Source organism: Lepidothrix coronata, unplaced genomic scaffold, assembly GCF_001604755.1.
Source record: "Lepidothrix coronata isolate B3197 unplaced genomic scaffold, Lepidothrix_coronata-1.0 Scaffold65, whole genome shotgun sequence".
Taxonomy (NCBI): Eukaryota; Metazoa; Chordata; class Aves; order Passeriformes; family Pipridae; genus Lepidothrix; species Lepidothrix coronata.
Genome location: NW_016690245.1, coordinates 4,947,409 through 4,967,170, shown reverse-complemented (window position 1 = coordinate 4,967,170; position 19,762 = coordinate 4,947,409).

Genomic DNA, 19,762 nt, shown 5'->3' with positions numbered 1-19,762 from the left:
TGTTCATGCCCCCAAGGTATTGGGTTATACATTTGGGTTTTGTGGGTTAAGACCAATTGTTTGTTTGTATGATTGTACTTACTGTATTATTTTAATAAATTGTTATTCTGACTTTATAATCTCTCCTTTGAGTTGGGTTCATTACCCCTGCTGGTTAACTCTTAAACCAGTACATACAGGCACCAAGTTAATAGAAGCCTGAATTTTACAAGAAAATACAATACAAACATTTACAATACAAACATTTAAGGTCTCACAGGACTACATTGATACTATGTTTATAGATTGTGATGGTAGTTATAATACTCTGTAACTTATCTTTTGTTAGCTGGGGAAGTGACTTGAAATGGGTAGTTGCTTATGAAATGAGATGGTCAGACAAAGTTGTGAGAATCAATTGAGAACTGAAACATCAAACCCACAGTTTTGTGAATAAAGCCTGAAAATTTTTGTTCGTGCTGGACTAGTCACTTTCATGCATGATACCATCATTTTTCACTATAAAACCCTCTACATTTATTATGTAAATACAGCTGGAACTATGTGCCTAGGTTGAAGTGAAGCGGGTTAAATGTGGAGAATAGGGAGCATGATCAGCACTTACAAATGCTCCAGATTGAAGTAATTATCTTTTATGTATCATTAAATGGGATGCAAAATCAGGGATATGTGTCAAGGAGTGAGAACCAGGATATTCAGTCCAATCTCTACCACCTTTTATCTTGTACATTAATATTATTACTCTGCTTATTTATGAAGCATTAAATGCATACTGAATGGCTTTAAAGGTGAATAAATTGCTGGGTTGCAAGCGCAGGAGAATCTTGTTGACTTACACAATGAATTACTACTCTCCCAGTTCTTGACTGCTTCTGTAGCTAACACAAAATATCCTCTACCTCTCCTCCACTCCTTTCTTCTGTACACCTATGGCGTGATTCCAGTTTGACAGAAGTGGCTGTTAGCTCCTACCTTGAGTCACCAAAGGATGTAGAGTTGTTACTTGATCAATTCATATTAGTGTGACTCCACTAAAGTTTTCAGAGCAAAATATATGATATTTTGAAATTTTGAGGAGAACAGAATATATATATTGTAAATAAACAATTGTTGAATACTTTCCCGAGAATATTAATATATAAACCAGTTATCTTGAGTCATACCAAGATATGAATCTTGAATCTTGAATCTTGCTGCTGCTGCAGATACATTTTGAGTGACCTTACAGTTCTTCCTGTAATGCATAATAAATGGAATCACTTCCATTCTTTTAAAAAAGCATGCAAAAAGAATTTTTAATTTTACATGACCATAATCTATGTAGACATTATTTTATCTAAATGGCAATACTTCCCGTAGGATTTTTCCACTAGCTCTAACCACCAAGACATCTACGTGTCAGGTCCTTCCGTATTATTATTGCTTCCTCAGCTTCTTATCTTTAATGTTGTTTGTGACATGTTTTGGATTAAAGTAGCATATTGATGCTTCAAATGCAAAAGTCAGATTGAAGTAGAAATTTTTTAGACTTTTTTTATACTCTGTAAAGATTTTCTTGGAAACACATAATTCATATGCCATAGTTAGGTGTCTGTTCAGAAGAGAAAAAACATGATAATGTGTTTCAGTAGAGTGTGTTGTATTCAATGTAACAATCTTCAGTAGATTGTTGCATTGCAGTTTTGCTTTACTGTTAGGATTATACCTATTCTGGGGTATGAACAGGTGAACTCTGGCTCTATCTCAGTCATACAGAACGTTTCAGAAATAAGTGGTTTCGTAACGCATATTGACCAGGTCAGTGGGACAACCTGTTACGACCCACCCCAGAAAAAAGGGGAGGGGGGTAACCCAGGTTCTTATCAATAATTCCCTTGGGGTGGATTAGAGTGAAACAACACTGAATAATTGGTGTCTGAAAACATATATAGGTAGGGTTTATTTTAACAATTTTTTTTTAACAGGTATGTTAGCATTTTGGCTGTTGTCATCTATATCATCTATCATAGGGATAACCCCTGGGGGGAAAATGCATAAGGGAGAGAAAGGAAAGACAGGATAAGGGTAAGGGAGAGTAAGAGAAAGAAAAGCTGAGAGTGGAAAGATATATATATAGTCACCACCCATGGGGTCCAGCGATGAAACTTGGTAGCTTCCATGTCTGTCAGTTGAAGTGGTGGCCTTGATCTGTTGGGGGTGAAGGGGGGAAGCCCCCACACTCAAAGAAGTTATGAGTTACTATATCCATGGTTAGTGTCACAGGCCATGCCACGAGCCTCCAACATCTCCTGGGTCTGTGCTGAGTTCCTGTGAGGGGCCTGGTTCCAGCCTTTCAAGATTGGCAGAGGGGGGGATGGGCTTTGATGGGCCATCAGAGGTACAATGCAAAAGTCCTGCAGAAGCCTGCAAAAGTCCCTTGGCAATCCTAGAATGCATAAATCATTAACCGTTTCAGTCTCTGACACAGCCTTCCCAGTTGAGATAACAGGATTTGAACAATGGTGTTTGTATGAAAAAAGTTTCATTATAGAAACACTGTTTTAGTATTTGTCCACCTTTAACATTGAATATTAATATTACTCCAAATGGTTCATTATCTTGTTTGCAAAATTTATTCCAATATTTTCCTGCTGTAGCTATTCCAGTCACAGAAAGAAGCTTATAATCAATAAACAGCTTTCATTTTAGACATGGATCCTTTATTCATACATATCCAGATTACCAACCTTCTATTACTTATGCTCAGAATTATTATTTTTTTTTAATGCATGGCAGAAATATGTTGAAGTCACATTGCCAGAACTTGACGCACCATAAAACTAGTAGGTAGACAATACTGTGTATCACAAGAAAGTGTAATGCTTGATGCCTTTTTAGAGATCCTCCAAGTACTATATGGGCAGGAAGAAGGGCAGGGTCTGTCTCCTGCTGCTGTTTAGAGTCAGTAATACTCTAATCTCTGCTCTTGACCTGTGTACAAACTATCACTACTTATAAGAAATAACTAATTTAATAGGAGATGGCTTGCCGTATTGAAGTGGATAATAGACAATGTAACTTTTGCATGCTGTCAATTGGCACACATTTATGTAGAAGCTATTAACTACAATATGACAAAATAAACTGCCGACCTTGGATGCCTTTCAATTTTCCAAAATGGGCTCTTCACACTTGAAATGACCAGTTGGGGAAAGAAATTTATAGTTTTAAAACCACTGCTCCTGACATATAAGGGAAAGAAATACAACTGGATAATTGAAATTTGATGACAAAAATTGTGGCTTTTCAATACAGAGCTTCAAGTTGTTATTTTCTTTGTTTAGCGCACAGGAACAAGAGTATAAGAAACTTTAAGATTCTGTTATGTCCTCTGCATCTGCACCAACAGTTAGGTGGTTTTCTCTGAATATCTGTTATAATGATTTCAAATAATGGTATGAAAACGTTTCATTACTGGTTTGCATGTGCCCTTATTATTATTTATATGGTATGCCTCAGTAAGTGTAATGTTTCCTTGAAACACTCTCTACAGGGGTATATTCTGTTCTACCACTGTTGTCTGTATCAGTGCTCGTTTCTCACTCTAAAAAAAATAATTTGTATGTCCTCGAAATTCAAATTTGATGTTATATGAAGTACACATATATTGTTTTCACTAAAAAACTTTTTATCATATAGAACACTCAAATATCTTTTCTCAGAAGGAAGAAAAAAAGAAACCCAAACCAAAACCCAAAAGACATCGAAGAATGTTTAGAGGTTTAGATAAGGTCAATGGATTTTAGGAGCTATTTGGAAAAAAAAAATCTTCCAAGTATTATTTCCTTTTAATTTGTGAAATCACTTTTAGTCTTGACTGCTGTACTTGGTTATTTCTGATCTGTCATTTTTCTTGGTGACGAGTAAAAGTTCTAATGACCTCAAAGTTCTCCAGAGATACAACACGAGCCTCTTACTGATACATAATGGCTTTCACCTGCTACCAAAACAGGCCTCAGACCTTTTTGCTACATGGTTCAACATTTCCTGTCTTACTTAATAAATAGTACCCTTTCTGAATTAAAAAAAATATTCCAAACTATAAATGGAAAAAGAATATAATGTAAATATATATAATAAATATGTAAAATACTGTGTAGTAAATACTTTAAATAATACATGATTTTGCAAAAGATATTCCGACTGATCTTGTGACCAATTTAAAATTCTCTTTGTGGTTAGGAGATTTGACAGGATCAAATATGTATTAGGCAGGACCAAAATATGTAGTCATGGTCTAGTTAGTCAGTGATAGCATTCTGTTTTTGTCAAAGTTCTGAAAGACCTAGGTAAGCTAACAATTTAGCTGTAATATCAAATTAAAAAAAGAAATAAATTTTATACTTAGACTTTCTTCAAAACAATACGTCAAAATTTGGTCATCACTTTTTAAGAAGGACTTGCTGCTAAGGTGATCCTATGATTACAATTCTTGTTCCATGTCTCCTGCTTTTCTCCATCCTATTTTTCCTCTGCATGGTAAAAATTTACTACAAGTGTACAAATTGAATAACACGTTAGCTGATGATTATCTCTTGGCTTTCAGAACGGTTAGAGGTGGATTGCTCAGAGCACACAGTAATAGCTGGCACCAGTAAGGGCAGCTCTGTGCGGTTATAGTGCAGAACGTGTTTTTGCCAACAACATGATGGCCAGGCTAAGTAAAAGAACAGAGGAGGCCAAAAAAACTCCAGACCCTCACCTCTCCCTTCCAGAAACTAGAAGAAAATTGCACTGATCGGTTCCAACCCCCCTTCAAAATGCAACCCAGAGCCACTCCGTACTTTGTCACAGGGTCATTACTTGCATGACAATATAATCTCTTTGTTTTTAGAATCTGTCATCCCCTGGCTGAAGGGCTTGACTCCAAGGGTGAGTACTGATAAGGATGTGGAAGCTGCTGGGAAATTCCATGCAGAATGAGGGGATCTGTTTTAAGCTTGAAGCAGCTGCATAGTCTCACTTACACCTGCCTGCCAAAAAAGGGATTTGGTGAGGCACCTCACCACAAAAGCTTCCTTACTCTCACATTATCATCTCGATTGACAATTCTGATGGAAGATGCAAGTTCTTGTGTACTCCATACCAAAAACTGAACAGAAGATAACCTGACCTTTCTTTAGTATACAGAATGATGGATTAAATGAAGGGAAATAGGATTTTACTTCTAAATGAAAAAAACACAATAACCCCCCACAAAACAACCCTGCCCAGTTTTTGTGTCTGATTTCCTGGTCACCTTTTATTTATTTTTCTGTCATTAAGAAAAAAAAAACAAATTAGAACTGTGATGACAGCCACAGGTGACATTACTGGATGTTTTCTGTGTTGTAGTGGGCTCTAATTCTGATTTTTATACTTAATATTATATTACTGGGTTGCAAAAAGCTCCTCCTGCTTTAGATCCTTGTGTTTTTAGGTTCTCCATTTAGATATTCTGTTTCAAACAGAAAGATGAAACCAAAGGAAGGGGAAGGGAGAAAACTGATTCCTTTTTAGGCTTTGAGAGATATTAAGAAAACATCTTTAATGAGTGATATTTTTCCTCACAAAATTGTATATTTTAACTTTAGTATTAAAATTGCTGATCATTGTAAGCTAATATTTGAATGGGAAGAAGTCCACAACATGATATACTTTTGTGTTCCCCCACTGAGGTTTGTTTGATTTGAAATACGCCTACACATAACTCACAATTTTTACAGTTTTTATTAATTTGATTGCAATACTGTGTAATTTGTGTGCTTTAATTAAATCAGCTACACACTGAATTCCTTAGTCTCCTGAATTCTTTCAGTATGGAACAAATCAATTGAAATTTCTAATTATTTGTTTCAAGGAAACACAAAGAAGAGTGAAGGGATCTTTTCCAATGGGTAATATTTATTTACAGAGGCAGACAATTCTTAAAGGCCCAGGAGCCAGGAACTGCCTTTTTTTTGCATACTCTATTTCTTTACAATTTTAAATCTTAATGAATTAAGTATCATAATTTGATGTGAAGTGAAAAATGAAACTAAAATATATCCATTACAACGAGAGGAGAAAACTACCGTTTCAGATAGAGAGAGCAAGACTAATTCTTTTGTGTTTCATAGAACTATTATGGTAAATTATATTAATTAAGATCATGGCTAGAAATTCCAGAAAATGAGACCCTTGTATATTAGTTTGTGTAAGCACAGAGTGCACAGTAGTGCTTATAATTAGGCAGGACAGACTTTAGGTGAAAAAAATTGTTAAAAACTACCTGCAGGACTGACCATTCTGACAGAAGTAAATATCATGGTAATTTTTTTTTAATTGATTGGGAAATAGTATTTTTTTTCCTTACAACACCATGGGTTAAAATTCTGGACATGAAATCTGGTACATACTATTCTATAAAATCCAGATCAAGGTATCCAGATTAAGATCCTGTGATCACAAGGTTCTGCTTCTTTTTACCAGATGCTGTAAACTAAACCAGAGATTACTTTCTCTGATTAACTGTTACAGATTTTAAACCTATACTTTTCCAGCCACAGCAGGTCTGAGAAAATATTTTTCAGCAAGCTATTTGTTTGTACAAAGTTCAGGTTGAGATTGAGCAAAAGTATACTTTCAGGTCACATTTAGTATACAGTACTTTTTAGTCTTCCTGAAACGAAACACTCACATGTACATAGCCACACATTTTGAAAATATGCATAAGAAAAGGCTGATTTTTTTTCTTAGAACATAAAGAAGATAAGCCTTCCATGTTTTTTTTCCCCCCAAACACCCAATGGATAGAGCGGCTAGATGATTGAAATTCTTTTGAAAAAGCTTTTCTATCCCAAATAAATGAGAGTGCATTTAAGTCAGTGTATTTCAATCTGTCCTGTTGAAGCTCTTCTACTTTCTATGGAGAACTTGAAATAACAGTAGGATTAAGAAACAAATTCTAAATTTCTCTTTTGATTGCCCTTAACCTCCAACCTGTAGGGTCATGCCCAGGCTTTTGTTCAGTGAATAAAGTTGGTTGTGTAGAGTCCTATTTAATCTGCAGTTGTACTCTGGGATGGATCCTGGAAAAAACAGAGTGAGTGGTCAAGTGAATAAAAGCTCTGTTATAAAGCCTCAGAAAAGTCAGATTGTTAGTTAAGCCCAGTCCTTATTTTTAGTATCTTTTGGAGTACTACACTCTGCAATATTAACAAAGTTCTAATTCTTGTATTTTTTGTGTAACCAGTACATAAATCCTTGTTTTTATTGGATACAATTCCCATCTTCATTCCAATAAAAGTTTAGGGCATGGTAAAACTGTGTAACGTAAACACCCATGTTGCTTTAGTATTAAAAATATAAGGCTGATGAAACTTAAATTCCGCACAGATTTTTTTCTGAGCTTCATTTTTGCTTGGGTTTTTACTTATAGCCTGTTGTTCCTAAATCCTCCTTGAAGTGTACTCATGCCACAGCGTCGCTTTTGTCAGTCTTGCATCTGGATGAAACAATTAACAAATTGTTGCAAATTTTGAGAGGAAATTAAAACTAGAAAAAATGTGGAAGATAACCAAAGTTAATATAATCTATGCAAGTTGAGAAAGAGTGTAGAACAGGAATAACACAGGTTATAACTGACATGAAAGTCTGTTCTCTTCATAAAGATCCATGGGATAGGTCCTGTCCCCTCCTTCATCCTGGGCTAATGATGGGCAATATGATGGTTCTACATCATGTAAGCAATTTAATCTGACTTCTGCTATGCAGAACAAGAGTGCCAAACACAGAGTTTTCCAGGTATTTTGATTGGTATTGGAAAGGAGAGAGACAGGGAGAAGACTAAAGCAGAGGTACAAAGAAGGAGGAGAAGGAAGGGAGAGGAAGAAGAGTATTGATTGGCCAACCTTTTTCCTTCATACAGATGCAAAAGGTGCTGATAAAATGGATTTCATTCTGATAAATATTCCTGCAAACAGGATGATAACGTACTCATACAAACACTTTTCTAACATAACAGTATCTTTCTAAGGGGAAACAGAGGAGGAAGAGCAGAGGAGAGAGCAAGCAGACAACAATCCACCAAAAAGAGGGAAGTAAAGGAGTGAGGAGAAGGAGGATGAAAGGGAAGTCAGTGTGACAACAGTTTGTAAGAGTTGGAAAGCTCTCTTCTGTGTTTTGTCATCAAAAACTTTGGAGTGGAGATTGCCTACAGTAGAAAAGAAGGGGACACGACTGAGAAATAACGTGGGCAGGGAACAGTGAACTTTTGCATTCTTGTACTTCACACACAACCAGCTGAATTACCTGCAAACAACACATCTGGATTCTGGATTAGTTGTGTTGGCTTCAGAAACACCACAGCCGCCATCAGTACACTGCAGCAGTGGTTTGGCCACCTTTCAGCTGTGGTACAGTGTCATGTGAGCACAGTTTTCACTTTCAGGACCTGAGCTTACTCTGTACAGCACCACTGGGGACCTGGAAAGTGTTCCCCAGTAGTCCTAGTTTTGTGAGGTTTCTTAGATGGTGTGCAGTGGTTAGCTTCGTTGGATAGTCTGAATATGAAATTCCTTTTAGAGCTTAGCTATATGTTAAAATGCAGTGGCTTGGATAAAACATAGCCTGTTTCTTCTGCCACAGGACCTTACCTTAGCCAGTAGGCACAGAAAATTATCATTTTGTTTACTGTTACTACCCTAATAATTCCAAACCAAATCCATTCACTATAAAATAAACAGATTTAAAGCTTAGTAGGTCCAGATATAAAGGCTTACAGTTGTTCACAGCTATATATGATTGCAAGACTCTTGGCTGTGTACAGTCACTGCTGTAGAGCTGAACATTCCTTGTGCACTGGAGGTTATAGCTAGTAATGACCTAGTGTCACAAGCCATTTCAGCTTTAATGAGCAAATGTTTTACATGAATGTTGTTAAGAATTTCAAGGAAGCGAGTTAGTTTTTTTAACTTAGAATTTTTTTGTACCATATTTTCTTTTGTTCAGCCCTTACTAGCACTCTTTGTTCATAACTGTTGTCCCATTATAAATCATGAGTCATAATAACAAAGGAAGGAGAAAGCGATCATGTGAATCAAGGCAAAGATTCATAAGTTGATGCTGTAATGATTAATTTGCAATGATTAATTCTAATGATACCTACAGTTTATATATGTTTGAGAACTTCACACACTCTTTTCAAATTGGCTTGCAGAGCTAATTCCTAACATTTCAAATAGGCAGTCTTTATGAAACAACCTCTGCAAAAATCTGATTTTTCATTACTTATTCCTTACCATTTTCTCTCAATGATATTTAAAAGACAGGTAGATGTGGCCCTTAGGGACATGGTTTAGCAGTGGACTTGGCAATGCTGGGTTAGCAGTTAGACTTTAAGATGGTGATCTTAAAGGTTTTTTCTAACCTCAACAATTCTATTATTCTATGGTTTTCTAATCAGGAATTAGCTAAATATATTAGTTTCTGCTATTTACTTCAACAAATACCTTAAGGCATGAGTTTAAACCTGTCTTTTTTGTTTTCAGTGACAGACTACTCTTCAAAACAACCTCCTGACTCTTAGCTTCTCTTAATTTCTTTGATGCAATCAACAACAATGAGTATCAGAGGATTAATTTTTAATAATACACATAAGCAGACACAAGTGAACTCTCCTGCAATAGGACTCTTCACCTATTTGTACAAACAGACCGACAGCTTGCTAACAAATCTTTCTGGATTGTAGAGCTTTCCCTTGCAATTTTATAACCATGTAAATATGATTGATTTGTTTTGAAAAGACTTGGCATTAGTGACTTTCAAGATGTTATAGCAGTGTAAAGTTTTACAAATATTAGACATAACATTTTTTCGTCATCTTTTTGAAGATGACCGTAGGGATGCTTGTACCCTTATCACCTTCATGATCTCTCTCTATATTCTTTTGATTATCTGTTTTTGATCCTTATCCAAGTTTAGAAACACTTTTTCTTTTTCTGTGAGTTTGTCTTTCTTTGAATGGTGTTAATTTATGTTTCAGATTTGAACACTGACACCTATCGTTCCTGTTTCTAGGAGACTAAGAACAAGTGTGTGCTGATTAAGGAGCATTATAAACGTATTCTATTTTTTTTTTTAAGAACTAAAACCCTTATAAAAAAGAGATTTGTAAAGTAACATGTAAAAAGGTAATATGAATGTAATAAAGTAATATGAATTCATGTCTCTCTTACCTGATGCCTTTCCATACTCTCCTGTGAAACGTGGCAAATTTATATTTTTTTTCACTTTTTCAGCCCTTTTTTGTAGAACAAGTATTTTAGGTAGACAGCTGAGGTGACTAAATGAATACATATAACATAAGTCCTGAAACTTTCAGCAAACAGAAATTGTTATGTTGTACTTCTAGTGAAATTTTTTTTTCTGTTTCAGCAATGTTTCCATACAAAATTAGACTTTGGCATTTATACTGTAAAAAGTCAGTAGTCTAACTCATAAGCAAAACTGTCCTGGACGTCATCTCTATTTCTGTCACAGACTTTGAATACAAGTCATGTCTTCTCATTCTGGTTTTCTGTGGAAACAAGGGCCAGGCAATCCAGCTGCTGACTTCTATGCTACACCAGTCCTTAGTAAATTTACAGCTAATTTACACAGACATGGCAAGGAGAAGATCATTAAGATTCTGAACATTTGTGAAAATAGGCATAAGAGGCGAGTCTTTTCTGGATTATGGGAAAAATAAATTAATGTGTTATTAACAAGAGTTCCCACTACTCTCCTGGCTATGAGTGGGGCTTGAACATTCTTAAATTTCAAAGTCAGGTAATTATAACCAAATAGTCCTTCAGGAACTAGGATGCACTAGTTTCTTGCATCCACAGAATACTCAACTCATTTTTGTGAATAATAATGGGCCAGAATGCTGGTCTGGGCCTCTGAACACATGTGTACTATGGATGTAAATACCCACAAACCCAGAAAAAATTTATATTTATGTATGTTCGAAGCAAAATACTCAACCTTTAGAGAGGTTAGAACGAGAGATTTTGGCAACGGCCTGCTACAAATGAAACTGATGACAAATGGAGAATGTTACATACAAATGGTATTTAATTTGGGGCCCATGGTCAATTGCTACTTTTTGAATATGAAAGCAGTTCATTTTTGGGAGATAAAGATGCCGTTGTAAGCAGGTCACACAGGTGTACCTCAGACTCTTAAGAGACTGTGACTCCAGAAAGTTACGTTCATAACTCCTCCCACTTCCAGAAAGGATGCTGCTTGCGTAAAAGATTTTGAAACCTATAATTTCCACTGCAGTTGCACATTGGGAATCCTGGTAAGAGCTAGTGTTGGTATTGCAAAGATGATAAGGTATGAAGATCTGTATCTTTTAAGTACCCAGTCTTGGGAGAAAATTGTTTCTGGTTCCTTGTAGAAGCCCCTGTTTTTTAACAAAAAGGCAGGAAGAACTTGTCATCTGTGATTCTCACTCTTTTCCTAGAAAGAGCCCCAAACATCCCACACCTCCTACTCTTACAAACCTGTTCTGCCATTTCCTTCCCAGCTCCTGTCCTGATGCTAAGACTCAGAATAGTCCTGCTCCCAACCTGTCTGGTTAGTACTTTCCAGGATCATTGTCTGCAAGCCTCTTTATTCTGTGTTTATTTTGTTTGCTTTATCACAGGTTTTCCTCTTTTCATCTCTGAGCCCTCCTCATCTCAATTCACTTTCCCAGTTTTCTTCCCCTACTCCCAGTGCTGGTCATGTGTCCCATACTCTGGCCCATTTTTAAGCTTACTGATAGTTGTTTTTACTCCTGTTGCTTTTCCTTTATGCCTCTGGTTTCTGATTTCTCTCTTCCTTAGCCAACTTTCTTTTTCTAATGCTCTCCATCCATCTTCAAGGCTGACTGATTTCCTTTCCATATTTCCAGTCAGAACGGGTCTTGCTCAAGGTCATGTTTAGACCTCTGGAAGTGGTAATACCATTTATAGGAATATGGGTTTCCTTACCTATTATGTTGGTCTTCTTTTGTTTTGGTATTTTTTTTTGCAGAGATAGTTAAATGTACCCCACATCCAACCATACTGAAATTTGAATCCCTGCCTCAAATTGTGTGGTGGGCAAATCTCTAGAAAGAAAAAGATTTAGGAATAAACATGGCATTTAAGATTAATTTTTCTTTGCCTTCAGAGCTGGATGAATTAAATTAAACTGTTTTTTTTTTTCCCCGAAGATTTCAATGGGACTAACAGAAACAAGTTCTTCATGCTTAGGACTCTTGAGTAACCGTGACTATAGACTTTGTTACTTCTCATGGTAACAACATATATGGTTCTTTTCACCCCACTTCTTTTCTTCTACTATCAAACAGCCATGGTAAGCTTCTTTGATTTTATAAGGCCTTATGAAACACTGCAGCCATGCTTTTGAATAAGGGGCTCACTTTTGGATGCCCTAAAGTGGAGGGACTGTCTGTCTGTGACATAAAAGACTACAATGTCTTTTATCCTTTATGTATTATTATACCATAAATTAAATTTTGACTGTGGTCGTAATAACAACAGGTACAGGTTAGGTGAAGACATAAATAACAGCCAGCTTCTGCTGGGATTAAGTTAATTACTAAGGAAACAAGTGTGGAGCATCCAGGAGTACAAAAGGAGGAATGACTTTCCTGGAAATAGATGTACGACTGCAAGATTTCATCCAGCTAAGATCATCTCATCTCATCTGAGCAGTACAGAATGCCTATAAGTTGCCTGAAATTAGCAATATTTTTTTTTCACTGAATTTGAATTTGGGGTCTCTTAGGTTTAAATTATCCTTACAATGAAAAGATATTCACTAATATACGTGTAATTACTTTGAATAAAATATCATATCTTCTCGTCTTTCTACTTGGAATAAAATAGAAATCTTGACTTTAGTATAACAATAGCATTCTTAATGCTGTTAATAGCTTCTTGATAACACTAATTACATTCAATTGCAGATAACTCTTAATTACACTTTCAGTAACATGCAAAATAATCTATTCTAACAGTCAGTTTATTAATATATTTTATGTGTTGATAACAAACTATAACATACAGTTACTGAATATTCTCTTACATGAATGCTTCATTTCATTTGTAAGTCAGTTGATTTTAATAGAACAATGAAATTCTTTATAAATAGTGGCCAAATTCTTTGTAGAACCATGATCTAGTTAATTGATTAATTATAATTGCAGATACTTTATTTATAATATTTGAAGACAAAAATAATTATTATCTTTTTATTGCCCACAATTTTTATTGTGGATATTCCATCCTTGGAAGTTTTCAACGCCAGGCTGTATGAGACCCTGAGCAGCCTGAGCTGGTGGGTGGCATTCCTGCCCATGGCAGAGGTGTTGGAACTGAATGATCTTTAAGGTCTCTTCCAACCCAAACCTTTCTATGATTCCATGATATAAGGCCTATGATATACTTAAAATACATCTATTCTCAAACAGTGGTTTATTGTTAAGATAATCTGTATTCCATTTTTTTTTGATTTATCTAATTGTGCTTTATTGCCAGTTATACTAGAAGTTAAATAGATGTTATTGTCTCATGAGAATCTCTGCTGCCTTCTAGTCAATAGCCTATTTAAGAGATTGCAAAAGCAATCTTTAATTACAGTTTTTATGTATTTTTGTTTTTGATAAAGTCAAAACCAGAAAACAAGGTAGTTACTGAAAACTGGAAGCAAACACACCAGAGAACTGGTATTTCTTGAAGCACAAAATATTCAGTGCAAATGGAAGAAAAGTTTCAGGGTTATTTTCTTGCTGATTGGACTGTTGTTTTTGGTTTTGATATTTGTCATGAAAAGTACCAATACCTTGGCATCTGCTATTTCTACAGCTGCTCCTAGATTTAATTTTTCACAGAAGAGGTACAATGCTGAATGCTGTCAAGATGTGTAGGTAAGACTTGTCAAGGGGCAGATGCAGTTTTGGAGGTCATGCAGAACCTCCTGGAAGCTTTCCCACTGCATTATTGCCTTTGCCACATTTAGGGAAAAATAAATAAGTTAACAGGCTGGAACTTGGGATAGAAAAAAAGATTCCTGGCAATCTTGTCTAAGAACCACTTCTTTGTGGTAAGCTCAGCACCCTTACAATAGCCTAGAGATCCTAAGAAAAATGTTTTTTTTCCTTAAGAACTAAGTTTGAAAACTTTGACAAATAAAACTCCATCATTCAGATGTTTATTTTGGGTTTTATAGGTTCTGGTTGTTGATTTGTACAGAGTGGGCTAGATGCTTTATCAAGTCTGTACTATCCTGATAACTCATGAAATCCAGCATCATCTTTGCAGTTATATATATGTACTCAAACCCATCTTGGCAAGTATCAGGTTTCTTTCCAGTTTTTTGAGATTTTGATACTTAAATAATTTTGATCTTTCTAATTCCATGAGGTAAAGAAAGGTGGCCACCATATGAAATGTGAATCACACCTAATTAATCATGTATATAATTGAAGCTATAGCTTTGTCCACTTCAAGTTATTTGTTATCATCTTCTTAACATAGGGAAACCCAATTTAATCAAAGGCAGTGTAAGAATCATAGTTTGTTTGACTTTCATTTACTGTCTTACTTTTAAGCAATATGAACTATAGCTTATGATTGAAATCTTTGGCAGAGGGAGCACTGAATACAGAGCAGAATTACCCCAAGGCAGAAACACCATTTGGCTCTCTTTGCAAGGTAGAACTTGTTTCCCCAATAGAGGAAGTATAAGGAAATATAAATTAGTAGTTACTTGGGCAGTTCAAGTGTGGGCTCCCCAGTAATGTAAGGATCACAGACGTGAAGTTTTTTAATTCATACATGCACAACTATGAGATTATTTTTCAAATAATGAAATAATAATTAGTGTGAGATGCTCTCTGATCCTTTCTTTCATGAAGTCTTGTAAATAATCACTTTGCTTTTTTTCCCCAGAAAATTTCAAGCGACTTTTTAAAACATGATGTCAAAACCAAAGCTTGCTTTTAGAGATAATTCCCAGTGGAATGACTTGCAGCTGAATAATGTTTTGTCTTTTTATTGACAGGTCTTAGCTTCTTTATGTCTTTCTGTTTGCTCACATCAACCTTGTTATTTTTTACTTTACAAGAAAGCAAACAGCCTGCAAATCTTTTCTGCAGACAAGTCAATACGTTTTTATACTTTCTGGTGTTTTATTTTCAGGGAAGTTCACATGGGGAGGTTGGGCATGAAGCCAGATGTCCTGGAGGTAATTCCTAGAGCTGCAGCAAGCTGTGCATTTACTATCAACTGCTTTGAACAAATACTTCCAAGTGGCAAGCTCACTGATGCTTGTCTGTTGACCTGGGTTCGAGAAAGAGGTGGCTCATGATCTGTTGTTGCCCTGGACCATTGATTCATGCTCTGATCTGACAATAGAAGAAAGTTTGAGGATGGTGAGCATGGGGGAAGATCCTGATATTTTGAAATTATTTGTAGATTATATTTAGCAGGGATAGCAATTTGAGTGATACAGTGATATGCTGTAATCCAAATTTAGAAAAGGCAACAGTGATTAATTTTCAATATGGAAATAATTCCACTTCCTATTTAAAAAATGTTGGTATCTGTATTAATCATCTTGGAATCAGGCTGCATTGGTGAGGTGAACAAAGGCCTTGTTCTGAAAATACTTCTGCATAAATCTTTGCCACGTTATGGAATGAGCCAGAGATTTCAGCCAGCAGGGGGAACTGCAGAAACAGCCAAAGCAGGAATTGCTATGCTGAAAGGACTAGGAATAAAATTGCTCCCAATCTTTGAATAAACTGTTCAAAGTCACCTTCACCCAGAGCTCTGCAAAAAGCATCCTCATAAGGCTACTAGCATCCTTCTTGCAATGTCACCTGGCAGCAGAAGGACTTGGGGAGCATTCAAGGAGCAGACACTGTGAGTTGTTTTCTCATATCCTGTAAATTTGAATATCTTACTTAAAAACTTGTTTTTTTTTTTTTTTTTTTTTTTTTGCCTCTACAGTACTGGTTTCTTTAAATTAGTTCTGCTAAGTATGTAATTGTAACCATATTTTTGGATGGTTTTTAATCTCCATGGTTTTTCAACCAAAGCATTAAAATACAAGATATTTTTAAGGTCAAGGTTAAAAACTTAGAAATCACAGCAGCAGTTGATTTTGATATAAATGTTCAGTGTTACTGGGGGAAATTCCCAGCGAGTGGGAGAAATAAGTATTATTTCAAGCTTGAAGAAGAAGGATATGGGGAACCCCAGGCTTTTCAGTCTTACCTTGATCCTTGAGAAGGTGATGGAGCAAAAATATTGGGAACTCTCCAAACACATGAAGGACAAGATAATGATTGGAAATAGTCAGCAGGGGTTTAAGAGGGAGAAGTGATGCCTGATGACCTCATAGCCTTCCATGACCAAATCAGCAGTTCATTGGAACAGGGAGAAACACAGGATATTGTTTATCTTGACTGCAACAAGACTTTGAACACTGTCCTCCATAACACCATAGACACACTGATGAAGTTGACTTGATAAGAGGACAGCAAGGCAGGCTGGAAGCTGTTTGAACTGCTGGGCTCAAAGGATTATGATCACTGAGAAAAAGACCAGATGGATGTTGGTCACCAGAGGTAGACCCCAGGGCTATCACCATTTGAAATTTTCATTATTAACCTGGATGATAGGACAAAATACACCCACCTTCAGTAAGTCTGCAAACAATACAAAATATGGAGGGGTGGTTGGCACCAGATGCCATTCAGAGGGTCCTTGAAAGGCTGAAGAAATGGGCAGAGTGAAACCTCATGGAGTTCAACAAAGGGAAGTCCAAGTCTTGCTCCTGTGGAAGAGTGACCCCAGGCACCAGTTTTGGCAACTGGGTGTAAAACAACCAGAAAGAAACTTTGCAGAAAAAAATCTGGTGGTCCTGGTGCACCATAAGTTGAACATGAGCCAGTAACATGACCTTGCAGCAAGGAAGGACAAGACCATCCTGGTTTGCATTAGAAGGAGTGACAGAAAGTTGAGGGAGGTGATCCTTCCCCTCTAATCAGCTCTGGTGAGACAGATCAGAGTGATGTCTTCAGGATGAGGAAGACAGTTGCCAATCTTTGTAGTAATATTTGATCTTTATTAGAAATGAAAAGGCTGGCAGTAGTTTATAATTTTACCTAAATTTGGTTTATTTTCTTGTGCACAGTGGTTGTTGGCTTATTAGGTTATTATCTTGCCCTCTGACTCATGTATCTTATCTGAAGCCTCATTTGCCTGCTAGTTATCAGTATCTCTATCTCTTTCTCATTAAAGTAGCCAATATGCTTTTCTTTCCACTCTAGCTGAAGCTTGAATGGGTATTAATAAATTACTGAGTGAGAACCTGAGGACTGTTCCTTTTCTTAGAAGGGCTTTCTTCTCCTTTTACGGGAGGTGTGATCCAGACTATTCAATTGAGTTCCCTTTTTTATGACAGAGTGTGTCAGTGCACTTCACCTAAAAAAAACCTGTTTAAATTTCCAGTCAGTGCACTTGTGAAGCTGGCAAAAGGAGATTCAGGACATTTCATGGAAGCACTGCCTTTTCTCCTTTGACTGGCTTGGAAAATTTTCAAAGGATATCCAGTCCACCTGAATCCATTTCTATCCATGTGGTCTGTATGTCCTGTAAGGTACCTTCTAGCTCTTCTGGGGATGGCTGTGACTGCCAGTTACTCACTTAAGATAGGTTACATACTCCAAAAAGGGTGAGGAGACTGAAAGTCCCAAAGTAGTGTCTTAAACATGAACACAAAGATAAATTACTCTTTTTTATTAAAGGGTGACCAGAGAACACATTGTACATGGAAGTACAAAACCCAAAATTACCAATCCTAGGAAACGTCACTGCAATATAGCAAAAAAATCTTAAGTTTCGCTTCAATCAGCTTGAAAGAGAACATTTCAATTCTATTTGACACACTGAATAAAAATTGATTTATGAAAGGGTTTTTTTTTGATCAAAACTAAGACAATCCTAGATTATTCTATCATGTCTAAATTAAAATATTAAAATAACCTTAATTCCATTACAAATGTAATATTTTAACTTTTGGTTTTTTGTCCAACCTAGAAGAAAAACTGAACTTTAATATTGCATTTCGTTAAAATGATATTTTTGATTTTTCACCAAGATGCAAAGCAATTTTTACTTGTATACTTGTTTATATAAGAGACCATAAATCACATAGCAATTGATCTTCTGTATTTTCATTTTTGATGAATAGTAGCATTTAAACAGCTTTAATCCTGGGAAATCACATAAAAGAAATCTCCGGTATTTTTCTGCCAGATAAAGCACTATTTCCAGACTTTGTTAAATACAGTATGGCAGTGGGGACCCTTTCTGGGAGCTTAAACCAAAAAGTGAGTTAGAGCTGGATATTTGTTGATAGTTGGGCTGAGTGGCTATTACACAAGCATGGTAGTTCATCACTGCACTTGTCAATGAAAGCCTGGATCTTCCAAAGGAGGAGTCACGCTGTGGATTCCTCTGTGGCAGGAATATGCAGGGAATGGGGCCTTGTGTGATTACTATGGCTGCTTCAAAGCCCTGGCCTTTTTGTTGCTTAGGCTGTAGTTCTATCAATAAACATGCAATGGTTTAGCACTTCAGCAGTATATGGATCTAAATATGAAAAGGGTGTTTGATTTTGAGGTGAAATCAGGCCTAAAATTCATATTTGGTACAGAATTTGTTACCTGGATTTTTGGTATCTTAATGGTAAAATTCTTCGGATGTAATTTCCGTCTTGTCGGACTGGAACCAGAAAGCAGTGACGTAAGTAGTTTTGAATCTGATAAGGAAATGGCATGGTTTCAGGTGTAGGTACATTGTTTTGACCTATGTCTATCCTGTAACAAAGGTACATCTTGAAAGGATCTCCAGAGATACAGAGTAATGGAAAAGACTCCTTACTATGCCATCAGCATCACAGAACTCTACTTCCTATCTTCAAATTTTGTCATACTTGAACAATACCACTGATAAAGCAGTGTGAATTTGATAAATTTTAACAGAAAAAGTCAAATGAAATAAATGACACCACAGTAAATTGTTGCACTGTCTACTGAAGCTGTATTTTGGTTTTCTCTTCTATAGCTGATGATGAAATGTGCAAAAAAAAAGAAGTTTTACAAACACTGTAAATCCCACTGTGAGTTCATTAGTCAAATGAGAAAGCAGTTGTAATTTTAATAGGAATTTTTATATACTATCATAGGCCTGGAGCTGTAAACTTTAAATCCTTAATTTAAGAATAAGACTTCTGTAGCCATCAGCCTGGTGTATAATCTCATATTAATACTAAGGTAATTTGTTTGCCTCATGGCATTTCTGAAGTAAAGAATGTATAGTATCACAGCAAAATCGAGCAGTATGCTGCAAAGCAAACAGTTATTACTGTTTTACAATGATTCTTTCAGTTCAGTTTCTTACTAAGATTAAATGGTTTCTCTGAAAAACAGAAAGTTAAATTATCACATATGTGAAAGTCTTTTCATATGCAGATAAAACAAAAATGAAGACGTGTGACAGTCATGATTTTCTCATACGTGCTGCATGTATGAAGTAGGTTCTGCAGCCTGTATTTTTTTTAAAGTAAGAGCAGGTAATAAGAACTGTTTCTTCTGGTCTTCTGATGAGTAAGGGCATTTACGCATGTATGTTTAGTGGAAAAAAATTAAGACAGA